This window comes from Rhinichthys klamathensis, unplaced genomic scaffold, assembly GCF_029890125.1.
Source record: "Rhinichthys klamathensis goyatoka isolate OS25496 unplaced genomic scaffold, OSU_Roscu_1.1 h1tg000030l_1, whole genome shotgun sequence".
Taxonomy (NCBI): Eukaryota; Metazoa; Chordata; class Actinopteri; order Cypriniformes; family Leuciscidae; genus Rhinichthys; species Rhinichthys klamathensis.
Genome location: NW_026606580.1, coordinates 2,139,279 through 2,155,144, shown reverse-complemented (window position 1 = coordinate 2,155,144; position 15,866 = coordinate 2,139,279).

Sequence of the window (15,866 nt, the reverse complement as noted above, 5' to 3'; positions counted from 1 at the left end):
TACAAAAAAATAAAAAAATAAATTTAACAGTAACTGCACTGCTAAGACTTAAATTTCTCCCTAATATATCTTATAATAGTAAATTTTAAACATTCATTTGCATGAAATCCTTTACTAAATCTAATTAGAAATCAGGCCAAATCATGCTCTGTCATTTTGCTTGGAAATATATAGTATTTTAACTAATGCTAAACATATGATAAGCCGTTGGATAGAGGAAAAATGTATGAAACTGATACGATGTTTGATCTCTTGTACAAATGTGTGTTTGAACAGTCATGGTAATGGTTTAATAAGATTATTTCAGACATGCATTACTGCGTGACTAAACCTATAAACATCTCCAAATCTACGTGTTGTGTGCACTTCATTTGTGCGATTGGATAAGAGAGAGAGCTAGAGAGAAAAAAATTCTGTTTTCATTCTATCACAGTTTTCACCCCTATTTGTCTTATTTCTTATTATGTTACTGACAGATTTCGTAAACATTTGGCTCTTTTTTCACTTCAGGCCACCAAGGACGACCGTCATTTCCCCCCCTTGTTGTTACCGTATTGTCTTTCTTTTTTAATAAGGAGAAGAACACAGCATGGTGAAATGAAAGTAAAAGCAGCGCATTATCTCTTTACAAGTGAACAAGAACAGAACCAAATGTTTCACATCTGCTCCTGTAGTTTGCAGCATTACCATGTGAAAGCCAAAGGAGTTTTTCAATGCAGTACAGCCCACTGCTTCAGAATGGAGATGGAGACCTTAGTCAAAACACCGGCTTGCTTGTGCCAGATGTCCCCATGATGAGGACACAATGAAGGGGCTGACTCGCATTTAACAAATCACACCCTGGTCCTTTCGGCCATCCCGGGAGAAAGAAGAGGCAACAATCCTATAGTAAGGCCATCCTCCTGTGATGCCCCCTGGGTCAAATGTTTTTGCACCACCATTATTTTCATGATAAAGGAATTTGCGGAGATGCTGTTGCTGAGTGGACAGGCCAGTCCACTGAAATTTAAAACACAGGCTTGGAGAACTTTTCCATTGCACAATATCATGCCAATGTTTATGTATTTTTGGGTTCTGTCTTTGTGCAGTTTTGATACTGCAACTTTTGCACAACTATCTGTGCTTTTTCCATTTCTTGAGTAAAACAAGAGGAAATCTCAGCATAATTATACAGTGGATTTGGTTTGAATCAAAAATGTAAGAGCATACCCAAATAATAGATAACTTTCTTTCATCTCTGTTATATTTACTCTGCAGTGTACTGAATTGTAAAACCGACTCAAGGATTTACAACAAATAATTGCAAGTATCTGTTGTCATTTGTTTAGAGAGTTCAGATTTGAAATTGCAATAAGTTTTTTTTATGAGGTTAACAGCTGTTATCACTATTCCTTGTTTGTTAGGATCTACAATGTTTTTATGGTCAGCAAGCAAAACCTCAAGTGCATCCTGGGCTCCCATGGCTTGTTGCAGTTTTCTCTGGACAGCTTTATGTGTGGATTTGGGACGTCTCAGCATGAGAGAGACATCTTTACGGCCAGTGCTGTCGGAAAAATACAGGCCAGGTAATGCAGCTCTGTCATAGAACCGCAGACGAAACAGAAGGGCATGTGAGGTAACTGTCCAGTAAAACTCTGATTGCTTATACATGAGGCAAGCCTTGTTCCAGAAATACAGATCATTAGGTAGATAGATAGATTAGTGTGCCTTATAAAATATATGTGAACTTTTCCTGTAATACATGTTTGTCTGAGAGGATTTATACACAAGCAAATGGTTACGACATGTACATTCCTTTACGAAAAGCAAATATATTTCGCAATATATCAATGATGAATATATTAAATTATATTACAGTATATTTAAAAATATACAGAATAATATATGTTGTGTTATATTACAATATATTGAGTAATACATAAGTAATTGCCGCTTTTCAAATATTGAAAAATATGTGACGATATATTTACTAATATATCATAATGTATGTAATTTTATATTCAGGAATACACTTCATAATACAGTATATAGATGTATATGTGATCAGATATGGTACTGCATGTGTAATATATTGCAGATAGAACATTAAACACTAACAGATCAACACCCCCCCCCCCCCCCCCCCCCATATTAATATTGAGGAAATCTGTTGTAACTCATTCCGTGAAAGTTTGTGTATATATATATATATGTGAACATACATTTACATTTAAATGGGAACATGTATGTGCAATATATGTACACAATAAAGGATAAAACTTTGTGAATATTACATGTAATGCTATTTTTGTCTTGTCTTGTCATTTATAAATATTTTATATATATTGCAGTATATTGGAAAAATACAAGCACTGGTTTCCCATATATGGAAATGTATTATGTAATATATCGCATTATATTTTGCAGTGTATTCCCATATATTTTTGTTCCGTAAGGGTAAACACATCTGTGGTGCAGACATGCAAGCAGCAAAGTGTTTTCCGGTACTGAAGAGGAGGGATTTTCATTAAGAAATGCGGAAATGCAAACAAATCATGCTCTTAGTCAAATTAAGAGTCAGATTTGAAATGCTGCTTAAATGTTTAGATCGAGATTGATTGCAATTAACCACCCGTGGCTTATTTGCATAAAATGTTCTACCTTTATGAGTGCCAACAATAGACCCTATGTACAATAGATTTCAAGAAAAAGTGTGAGAGTGTTTATTAATAAGACTTGAAATTCCTAATTAAGTGCAAATGTGATTAACTGTGTGTGTGACTCTTTGTGTGATAAGTGTGTGACACATTCCAACCTCTAAGAGGCAGCAAGACTCAATCCTACTTGAGGAAGTTTGGATGGGCAGAATTGAGAGGGAGAGAGAGAGAGACAGGAGATGGGGGTCATCCAGAGAATGACTAGTGCATGTAAAACATGAATCATATTATTTGAAAAATATGAGAAGATTCTTAAATGCTTCAAATGGACTCATGGAAACATGATACAAATCCAGTCCACAAAATAGATATTCAAGCCGATAGAAATTATATTGAAACTTGTTCAATTTCCTGTGTATATCACTCTACAATGCATTGGTCAGACTGTCTCTTTCTCTCTCTCTCTTTCACATTGATCACATTAATGGGCCTGGCTTTGGAGATGAGCCTTGCAACTTCCCTGTGTGACTCTCATCTGAGCTCTCCTCTACCAGAGGCCCTTTGAGAAGATGACTCAGTCATTAGATGGATTGCTTTCTTACATAAACAAATGTCAGCCATGATCCCGACCGCCCTGTTACTCTGCTGTGGGACCAGAAGAAGTATGTGATATCAGAAGTGTAGAGACCTAAACAAGCTCTCCCTACTCATTAATGGCAGAGAGTAACTGCTCATTAAAAAGCAATACAAATGTGTGATTCCCTTTTGCCAATAAATGTCTCATTCATTTAAAGGTTTTTAAAATAGATATATACATAAAATAGGAAACTGAATTTGAGGTCAGAGACCCACCAATCAGAATCTCAGCTAAACCCCCAGCATAAAAGTGTTTGTTGTGAAAAATTTTTTGTCTTAAAAAAAAAGAAGCTAATCTGCTATATCAGTTTACATTCTAGATTAACTAAGCAGAGAAGCATCATTTTATTTAACCATTTCAGCACTTGGACTTACTACATTCCTCCATAATTATTTTGAGCTGAGCCAGATGTCATTCTTCACTGCTAATGTGTTAGAATATAAATTAAAGTACCACAAATACAGGAGTACTCCATTCTAATATCTGCTGATTGACATGTTCTCTGATTTCTCTCAAAGGGTTTATGGAGTTTTCAAGCAAAACCAGAGAGATCTCCTCACTCTTGCCTTGTCCACAAGACCTAAGAGAAAAGACCAGAGGGAACCACTGAAAGCTTCTGCATATAGGTAAAACTGGTTACGATGTGCATTTGTACATGTTTCCAAGTATACAGATGTTTATAAATGAGGTGGGGAGCACTGTGTGTAATACAGGTTTTTATTCATTTTTCTCTTCTACATTATGACTGTCCAAGGTTCCATCTGAGGCACACAAGGGATAGATGATACAATTAGTTTTGGTTTTTCACCCAGTATATCCCATCATGTTAAGACCTCTGAGTGCTTAAAATGTTCTAGGGAATGCCGGCGTCCCAGTCAGCCACCTGAGTATACACTACCTGCATCAATTCCAAAAACGGTCCATCTTCCTTAATTTGATAGAGTGTGGAAACCCTGCCTTCTCATGAGCCTTTGACAGTCGAGACAGCTGGATGTAGAAATAACTGCTTTTTGGCACACATCTTGACACGCTGATCCTCTGTTTGACATATGGGGAAAAAAGGTGTGCTATTTGTTGTATTTGCTATAGTATTATTTGTAACAGTATCTCAAATAGGTGTCATAAATGTCAAAAAGAGGGAAAGAAAAGTGTGGGAAGAGAGAAAAACTGTCAGAGAAGCTTAGACTGCTCTCTAATCAAGGCTGAAATGCAGATTCCCAGAAAACAAAGGTAATGTAATGCAGAGAGAGCAAGACTATTTTGTATTATTGTTTCTGATAGACAATCAGTTATCATTTGCAATCACATACTGTAGCATTTTTCATCCTTAAGTATGAACTACTTCCCCCACTGATATTTACATATAGGAATATCTGACCCGGTCACACGGAAAATATGTAATGAAAACTATTTGTTAATGTCAGCTTCTAGCCTAATGCCATTAACCAGGACATAAGCAGAGCTCTCATTTATACAGTTAGCATTTTTTTACAAGACCCAAACTGTATAATTAATTTTCTGCCATCCATGACTTGTTAATATTTGCCAGAGCATGAAAGATACCTTGTTAGTTAGCCACACTGCGTAATCAAAGAGTGATGACAAATTGTACTGATTTTGCATCGATGGGAAAAGGTTGAGCGAGTTGGCCACAGGGTGCTTGTTGCTGATTTTCAGACTACATCAAGCATGCCTTTTCGTTGACAAATGATATCAATTTTAGGCAAAAGGCATTCATAATCTGCTTTAATACCATAATTTTTGTTGAAGTTTTGCCAGTAGAGTAATCAAACATGACTGCTTTTACCTCCCTGGTTTTGACAGTTTTGTCAAGCGATTGTAGCACATTGTCTCTGAGAGTCCTCGTGTCAGTCAGATTTAATTGTTGCCATGACAGGGTCACAGACCCCCTGGCATGTGGAGGCAGTCAGGTTGGTCTATAAAGGCTCCAGTTGGGCTAGAACAACATTAGCTTCATACAAGCAAACTTTCCGCCACGCACAGCTATGCCAAGTTCCAACAGTGAATTCTCTCTCTAAGAAATACTTGGCTATTGATCTAAACTGACAATTGTTAACATAAAGCTCCCTGACACCAGGGATGAATGCAACTAGTATCATTAGCTTAGTGACTTATCCGCTATAGTCATCCACTCTTGCTTTAAACAACAAGCATCTAAAGCTGTAAGTTTCACCCATTCAAACTGTAGAGAGTTTATAATCAGAGTTAAGTAGATGTACAGGGCAATAAGACATAGTGACTCCACTCATTATCACCAAGGATATTGAGTTTGATCCCTTTACGTACAGACTGAGGTACATTGTCTCTGTGTAATGGATGTTGTTTGGCATTGGTTTGAGAGGTTGATCGTTAGGCCTCATCCATATTGATCACATGATCAGTTATGGCTCAGACTACATTACATGGGTTGTTGGCTCATGATAAGATTGTGTTTGTGTCTGTTTTAACACCCTGTATCTAAGTAAAATACCAGCTTACAGTCAATGCAGTCACGACAGAGAGAATTCCAGACATACCAGACATCACATCACAAGCAAATTTTTGTGTAACTGTGGGGTAAAATGTGGTTAGACTAGCATAACCTAACGTATGTCCGCAGTATGAACCCAATGATATGTTAAAGTGAATATGTAGTTTTTATACATTACCGTTGAAAAGTTTAGAGTCAGTAAGATTTGTACTTATTTTTTAAAAGAAATTAATACTTTTATTCAGCAACGATGCATAAACTTTATTAAAAGTGACAGTTAAAACATTTATAATGTTACAAAAGTTTTCTGTTTAAAATAAATGCCATTATTTTAGTCATAAAAACTATCACAGTTTCCAAAAATAAATAAATGATACATTATGTAATTTAGTTTATATATATATACTGTATATATAATGTTTTCAACATTGATAATAATAATAATCAGCAAATCAGCATATTAGAATGAATAAAGGATCATGTTACACTGAAGACTGGACTAATGGCTGCTTAAAATTCAGGAATAAGTTAAAATTTTTAAAATATGTTACAATTTAAAACACTTCATTTAATTTGTAATAATATTTGACAATATCAATGTTTGTTTTTACAGTATTTTTGATCAAATAAATGCAATAAATGCGTTTTTTTTGGCTTTTGGCTTCCTTGACTTTCAACAGAAAGCTCAATGGCTCTTTAGGGCAACCAGACTGCATTGAAATGTTTGGTTATGGTTGTCTGTATCATTTATTGTATTACAATATTTCATATTTTCACAGCTGTCTACTTTAACTCACATCTGTTTTTTTTTTTAAATGTAGCTTATTCCAATCATCTGATGCCAAAAAGACTGTGAAGTCATCTTAATTAGTACCCCTAAAGTAAAAAGGATAATTGGAGAAAAGTTCCTAACTTCAGAATCAGCGACTCCATTAAAGAATACTTTTGAGTGCGACATCAGACACCTCCAGCATGTTTAAAGGTTTTGCAAGTGCCTGAATAGCTCCACTAGTATCTAAAGTGGTATGTTAAGGGAGGCGCTGATGGAGACAGGGTTTTCTGTTTTGTTTGCTTTAGCGCAGCAGTGTAATTGATACTCTGCAAAATTGTGCTGACCTGTTGGTCTCATGGAGCATTGTTTTTAAGCAAGAAATAACAGTCTGGCGAAGACTCAAAGGCGACAGACTCTACTTAGTGACTCTGGGTGGGGTCCAGGTTGGTTGATAAAGCCTTTGAATGTACACGTTGCACAAGAAAGGATAAAGATAGGTTGTGTGTTTGTATGAGTGTGGTCTAACTGATAAGATATCTGTGTTTAAAAATAGTAATGGGAGACTAATATTTTGTTACCTGTTCACTATGTTCTCAACATCATTAAAGCACAAATCTTTTGGTTTTCTTTTGATTTTCTTTTGTTCTTATTCTCTGATTGTGTGTGTGTCAATATATATGACAAGTGTCAATATATACTGTACACTACACCAAAAGAGTCTTTATTTCTTTTTCTCTCTCATAGTCTTTCCTGTGTAACCCATATGTGAGCAGTCCAACATGTCCAAATCAATGGATTAGAGGTCAAAATGAACTGCACATCTGTACAGTTAGGTATAATGCCTTTTTCTCAGGCCCCCCTATTTCCAAAACCCCCTCCGACCAAGCAGACACAAATATAAACATGATAATACATGGCGTAAATCCAAACCTCTCCCACACTCTCTCGTATCTCTTTCTCTCGCTGTCTTTCGCTCTGACACACAAAACATATACACACACCTCTATTTCCCTCCTGTCCTCCCTAAACATCCAAATGGCAAGCATTCCTTCCTCCCCATGCTTCCGCTGAAAAAGCCTCCCTCATCTGTACAGAACCGTACTGTAACCCGACCACTCATATTACCACCCCTGGGACAAGGAGGTGAAAAAATTGGACTCTGGCCAGCCAGCTCATCCTCCCGCATCTCTTCTAATGAGTGCAAAAAGGGAGACCTGGGACACAGAATGGACTCCTTCCCTTTGAACACACTAATTATCGAGGATGATTTACACATTTGTTTGCTTGGGAATTTTAAGGGAGGATGGCTCGGGCACCGGTGTGAGCCTCTTGTTGAATACTGCGTTGTCTTTAGAGATTAGCAACTGTGAGCTCTTTTTCAGCTGAACCCCCCCTGCCTATTCCAAATTGCTGTCGCTGTCTTTTTTGACAGCACGGGCAGAAAACATTTACCGTTCTACAAAGACAGTGAGAAAGAGAGAAAAAAAATATTATTTAATGAGAAAAATCCAGTAGCAATCGTTGAGCTGTGTTTTGAGTAAAGTTTGACGCTGCCCTCGCTCCCCCCGTTGTCGCTGTGTCAGTGTCACCTCATTTTGATGGTGCGATAGGGGAGACGGGGCCGCCACCACAATTTGACACAACTAATTTAGACCCAGGCTTTTATGACACCCCAGAATGTATTACCTCGCACTGGCGTAATAATAATGGAGAAGCATCAATCAAATGGACCCTGTGCACACATTGTGCAATAAAGCTTATCTCTGACTGCCACAGTCTGTCTGACTCAACCCGGCTCAGTGACAATGAGTCTGTGTGCAGTTCTCTGGCATCAGCTTAGTTAACACAGCATAAATATGCAGTTTACGGGTCAATGACATTTTAATAAGCTTTCGGCTGACAGATCGCACACTGGTGTTTGGGTATATGCACAGGGTATACAGGGTGGCTTTGGGGAGAAATTAAATTTTTTCTTGCATGTTCACATAGCACTTGAAACACTTGATTGAGTTTTTTTCCCCCTTCCTACTCATATTCATACATTTTTGTCAGATTTACTGTGACTAAAATGGCATCTAATTTTAGTAAATGAAAATATAATTTTAGCTAATTAAGTGCAAAATTAACCCAAATATTTAAATATTTCATATACTACTATTCAAAGTGGGCTGGTACAATTTTTTTATGTTTTTGGAAAAATGTTCACCAATGCTACATTTGTTTGATCAAAAAATAGAGTTAAAAAGTAATACTTTTAAATATAACAATTTATAAGAACTTTTCTATTTTCATATATATTCATAAATGAAATCATTCTAATATGCTGACTTGTTGTGTTTTCTCATTATCATCAATGTTCAAAGCAGTTGTGCTGCTTAATATTTTTGTATAAACCGTGATGCAGGGTTCTTTGATAAATTGAAAGTTCAAAAGAAAAGCATTTATGTAAAATCTAAATTTTTCTTCTTCTTCAAAAGATTAAAAAAAAATTATTAGTGCATTGTTAACATACAACACTGTCCTCTCTTTGCATATATTTACAATTATTCACTCTTTGCCATATTTTTTTGACAATAGTTTCCATCCACACGTTTTTATCCGGATTAAGTGATATCGAATGAAAATGCCTTATGGAAACAGTAAAATTCGATTGAATTTCATGAATATCGACTCAAATGAAATACGATCGGTCTCATCGGATTTTATCTTGATCGATATACGGCTTATGCGATAAACGCGGATGGAAACGTTATTATGGTGCGATCCATTTTGCCTAGTAAAACTTTGTTCGCAAATGTTGGTTTGAATGTTGTGCAATTCGGTGAGAAAATAAATGGAAACACCTTAACATGTCTCAAATCAATTTGATATACCAATTTGATCGCAAAACAGCATGTGACGTCATTACGCACAGGTTTTTATCCACTTTAAAGCCGTTTGATGGAAACACACTTTCACCAGCTTTATTCGCATGAGGTTTTTTACCGAACTTCAGATAATTCGATTGACAAGTGGATGGAAATATGGCTAATGTTATTTTTTTTCCTTCCTTCTCTCCTGCCCCTCTCAAAGTCCCGAACGGAGAACGGTGATGTCATGGGCGGCGGACACCTGGAATTCTCTGGAACTCATGTCACAGAATGTTTAGATGAGACGTATGGAGGTGTGCTAGCTGAAAGCCCTCGGCATAGCAGGAGATGACCTATTTATTCGAGCTGATTAATGTCCCTGCCTGCTGAACTCAGGGTTTCAAGTACTGGTTGGTATGGCTGCCTGCTGATAAGTACTGCTCTGCTGATTTTCAGACTACATCAAGCATGCCTTTTCGTTGACAAATGATATCAATTTTAGGCAAAAGGCATTCATAATCTGCTTTAATACCATAATTTTTGTTGAAGTTTTGCCAGTAGAGTAATCAAACATGACTGCTTTTACCTCCCTGGTTTTGACAGTTTTGTCAAGCGATTGTAGCACATTGTCTCTGAGAGTCCTCGTGTCAGTCAGATTTAATTGTTGCCATGACAGGGTCACAGACCCCCTGGCATGTGGAGGCAGTCAGGTTGGTCTATAAAGGCTCCAGTTGGGCTAGAACAACATTAGCTTCATACAAGCAAACTTTCCGCCACGCACAGCTATGCCAAGTTTCAACAGTGAATTCTCTCTCTAAGAAATACTTGGCTATTGATCTAAACTGACAATTGTTAACATAAAGCTCCCTGACACCAGGGATGAATGCAACTAGTATCATTAGCTTAGTGACTTATCCGCTATAGTCATCCACTCTTGCTTTAAACAACAAGCATCTAAAGCTGTAAGTTTCACCCATTCAAACTGTAGAGAGTTTATAATCAGAGTTAAGTAGATGTACAGGGCAATAAGACATAGTGACTCCACTCATTATCACCAAGGATATTGAGTTTGATCCCTTTATGTACAGACTGAGGTACATTGTCTCTGTGTAATGGATGTTGTTTGGCATTGGTTTGAGAAGTTGATCGTTAGGCCTCATCCATATTGATCACATGATCAGTTATGGCTCAGACTACATTACATGGGTTGTTGGCTCATGATAAGATTGTGTTTGTGTCTGTTTTAACACCCTGTATCTAAGTAAAATACCAGCTTACAGTCAATGCAGTCACGACAGAGAGAATTCCAGACATACCAGACATCACATCACAAGCAAATTTTTGTGTACTGTGGGGTAAAATGTGGTTAGACTAGCATAACCTAACGTATGTCCGCAGTATGAACCCAATGATATGTTAAAGTGGATATGTAGTTTTTATACATTACCGTTGAAAAGTTTAGAGTCAGTAAGATTTGTACTTATTTTTTAAAAGAAATTAATACTTTTATTCAGCAACGATGCATAAACTTTATTAAAAGTGACAGTTAAAACATTTATAATGTTACAAAAGTTTTCTGTTTAAAATAAATGCCATTATTTTAGTCATAAAAACTATCACAGTTTCCAAAAATAAATAAATGATACATTATGTAATTTAGTTTATATATATATACTGTATATATAATGTTTTCAACATTGATAATAATAATAATCAGCAAATCAGCATATTAGAATGAATAAAGGATCATGTTACACTGAAGACTGGACTAATGGCTGCTTAAAATTCAGGAATGAGTTAAAAATTTTTAAAATATGTTACAATTTAAATTTAAAACACTTCATTTAATTTGTAATAATATTTGACAATATCAATGTTTGTTTTTACAGTATTTTTGATCAAATAAATGCAGCCTTCTTTCAAAACCATTAAAAAATATATCTTACAGACCCCAAACGTTTAAACGGTAATGTACAAGGAGCACAAACTCTTTCAGACTATGTGTCAAAACTTTCCGATAACCAGTCCAGCCATATTTAACAATGTCCTGGCCCGGCTAGCCCTCTGTGGCACACCCACATCCCAGCTGTCACATGCCCTGAGCTTTATTTAATGCCTTGTCTGGAGGTATTCGGGCAGCCATAATGCCTGGCTCTGAAATTGTGGAACAGAAGAGGTGTTATATTGGGGGTCTGGCTGGGGCGAGAGTGGCTTAGAGCCTGTCACCTGCAGTGTGCTTGACTTGACCATAAAGTAAGTGATGATTAGATTGTGGATTTGCCGGAGAGGCTGCAGGGCTGCCTTTAAGGTCTGGGTATATCGTATGCTTGGTTTTTATGGCAATTTGAGTTTATGTTGGAATGGCTCATTCACACTTTGTTTGGGTTGCACTTTTTTTGACACTCTACTTGCCGCCGGTTGTATCGACCTGTGTAAACAGTACAAGGAGTAAAAGAACAGTTCACAAAGGCTTGATATGTAGTTCCCTGTGACAAGGCAGTAATTGTGTTTTTTAGCTTTCCTAATAAAACTCGTTTGTTCCACAGCCAAACCCTTCTGGTTTGCTGAACCCTCCAGTAGCGCATGTTTCTGGCCTGATCTGCAGTACAGCACTTGTTTTTGGTATTATAACTCTTTAAAGAAACCTTTGGCAAATGTAAGAAATGTGGCATTTGAAATAATGAAAAGCAAAAGCCATGCTGAATTGTGAATTTAACAGAGCATAAATCATGGTATGAAAGGAAATTTAGAGACCCATACCAAACAATGCCAACTAAAGCACAAACAGTGACAGGGACACTTTGTTCTGTGGGTTTGGAAAAGTTACAATCGCCATGCGTATTAAAGACACATTGCGTTACTGTAAGGGCTTCTTACAATTTTTAAGCAGGCTGCAGAGAGATAAGTTTATATACATGGACTTAGATGACCCTTTTGGGTCATTTCTACCAGGCTATACATTGTAAAAAAGAACATAAAGATGAAGTGGTGTTTGTGCTGATAGATAAGATGCCTTGACACTATAAGGCGACATTTACTAACAGCTTGCGCCAGGGCAAACCCTTTTTTGGCGTTAAAAAACTACTGTCAGGATTTACTAAAGACAAACAGTGAAAAAAGTGCGCTGAATGGAAAGGGATATTTTTTCGGCTGATCATTTTGTATATGCATTTGTAGGAGTTTCCCTTTCAGATGCAAAATTTATGGGAGGAGAGTATTTAAATGAATCATGCAAGGTGATTTACTAAGGTTTGCGTTAGTCAATTTACTGGCATTTGTGCCATTACTTGCCACCCCAAAAAAGTCTTAAACCAGGCGCTAATTTGCGCTGCTCTTGGTAGATTGTGTTGGTCATTATGGAAATTATCCGACTGCGTCTGTGTTCTTTAATGTGTGTTCTTTTTTTTTCTTTTTTTTTTCTCTCTCACGATAATTTGCCATGTTTAGTAAATCTGACCCTATATATAGACTACCATTCAAAAGTTCAGTAAGATTTTTTTCTTGAAGAAATTAAAGAATTTAAAGACATTTACAATGTTACACAAGATTTCTACTTCAAATACATTTTTTTTAGCCTTTCAGTTCATCAAAGAATCGTAAAAAAAGTATAATTTTTGCTTCTGTTTCCACAAAAATATTATGCAGCACAGCTGTTATCATTGATAATTATAATGTTTCTTGAGCTCCATATCAGCATACTGGAATGATTTCTGAAAGATCATGTGACACTTAAGACTGTAGAAATGGCCCCTTAAAAAAATATTAAAATAGAACAGTTTATATTAATTGGTAATACTATATTTTGATCAAATGTAGCCTTGATGAACATAAAGGTCTTCCTTCAAAAACATTAACAAGTCTTACTGACCCTAAAGTTTTGAACATCAGGTTGGTGTTCATGATGTCCATCACATGAAAGATTTTCCTGACACCAATGTTAATACAGAACACTCACACCTATGTTGACATTTGCAATGTGTCTGTTGATATGAGGTCATAGATTAATGTATTTAGTGTATTGACTAAGCTTGTTTGTTCTCTCTTATCCTAAGGAGGGCTGGAACATTGAATGTTTTAGATTTAGGTGCCTTGCAAACTCAGTTGTATGGGTGTGTGCTCCTTATGTGGGTCAGGTTTTGGCTACATGGAGACCAAATGTACCCAGAAATATTGTAAAAACCTGCAATCACCTTGTAGGTAAACGGCCTAATAAACAAAATGTCTTAATGAAATTCTTAATGCAGAAATGTCTGAGAGTTTTGAGTGCGGTTGGGGGATAGAAAATTTCGTAGCTCAGTATAAAAGCAACAGAAGTCAAAGGAAAGTCCTCACCAGTGTTTAATGTATTCTTTGGTAAAGCACTTTAAAGAAAATAGTACATTTTTGTGTCCATTCTTATCTCCAGTCTCCCTGCAGAATCTTTATATACAAAAAGCATTGCACTCAGCCATCACCACTCCACATCTTGCGGCACGGAGATACTCCAAAGATGTCAGTTCTCCCTAAACAATCGTAAAAGCTTTTCCATCAAAGCTTCTTTGTGTTAGGTCCAGCTTTCCCCCATCACTGTCAGCGATAGCAAAGCATTATCTGTCTTTAGAGACTGTGAGGAAGGTGTTAGAAACCTTATTTATTGTCAGGATTATTATTATTATATTTTTCATTTAGAAACTTACACAACTTTGACCAAAGCCGTAAGTGGATAAAAATTAGCTCATTAGCTAATTAACCCATTATTTGTTAGCAATTCATGCACATTTCTTACATTGTTTAATGTAGTTTTTGTTTGTCATTTAGCCTATATAGTGCCACCTTTTATCCAAAAAGCATTGAATTGTACACTTTTACAGTCTAAGTCTATAAGTAGGTCCAGCAAGTTTTTTTTAGTTTTTTTTTTTTTATAATTGAGCACTTATTTTATAACCTTGTCCAATAACAGCCAAAAGCTGATGGGCTGATGACAACCATTTTTTTTTTTTTCAATAATTGTTGCTTCCAGCTAAGCATCAGCTCTTGTGTTTGCTTATGTCACCGCATACAATACAATACTCACTGCTCAAGCCAATATAATATATTTAGAGCTCTAATAAGCTCCAATCCATCTGAATTTGCTTTTAGGATAACCAAACTTTGGACAGAACTTGTGGAGCCTTTGGTTGATGTCTCCAAGACCTTAGGTGCAATATTTCAAATCCATCACTTATCCATTCTTGCATTGTAAATTACATTCCCACATCATGTCCAAGCCAGCTAATCCCTGACATGTGAATTAGTACATGTGTTGCTGACCTTTTGATCTGGCCGGTCGGGATGCAAACAGCTCCAGTTACATCTGGAGCCCTTACGAATGGGCAACAACATGGTCTTTCAATCAGAGCTCAGCATATTCAGGGTATCTTTCCACTACAGTATGTGGTTTGTCTGAAGAGCTGTCAGAGAGCTAAAATGGAGAAGTGAAAGGATTAGTGGTGGTGAAAAAAATGGACATTCATCAGGATGAAGGAGGGACTGAACTGGAATTCACCGCATGCATTCGTCTTCTGATCTCATGAAACTTCCAGAGTGATTTCACAGTGTCCTGGTGCTTTTTTTGGACAGCAGTTGGAGCTTAGTGTCACATGGAAATCTTGTTTATGGGAGAACCTTTGTTTCGGTATAATGTTGGTGTCCAAATTACATGGTAGTTTTCTTTTTTATAGTACATGCCCTGCTGAAAAGACCTGTATTGTGAATTTCCATACTGGTCTAGGCAAGTTTACCTGGTGGACAAGCATAGCCACCCATTGCATTTCTAAAGGTGCAGACCAATAAATTCTCACTGGTTCAGATAGCAAAACTTAGCTGTTAATCCTTGTTGATCACCATGGTCTTTTTGGTTAAGCTGGTTGACTAAGAAGAGAAGGAGTCTTGTGTCATGTGTGCTGGCGCTGGACCTGATCTAAATGTAAAAATAGGGGAAATGAGCTGGCACAGTTAAATATTCAATACTATATTCAGCAATATCAATATGGTACCAATATATTGTTTATCCCTATTATTTTCAGCATAGTTTTCTTATTTAGCTTTCCATACACTAGAGCTTATTTATAATGCAAGGTCCAATTCTGCACAGCAGTCTTTGGCACACAGTGGCATATCTGGTCGTCATAGAGGAGATGAGAATAATTTATAAATGGCTGATGAATATGGAGGAGGGGGAAAGGGCTGTCTGTGGAGGATAAATGTTCAGCAATGGCTCAGTCAGAGGGACAGAGACGGCAAAAAGATACCTCTTGAACCCTCTGTTCGGAACGACAAACTGCCTTCAACCAGGCAAATGCTTAGAGATTAACATACGCACTGCAGATTCAAAGGAGCAATTTCATTTCAAAACTCAATCCGCCAGCTTGAGGATTTGCATGGCTAATTAGCAGCTCCGGCACTCGTTTTTTCCATCTTCTTTCCTTCTCTCTACTCCTTCATCTATCTTTGCAGGAGTTAT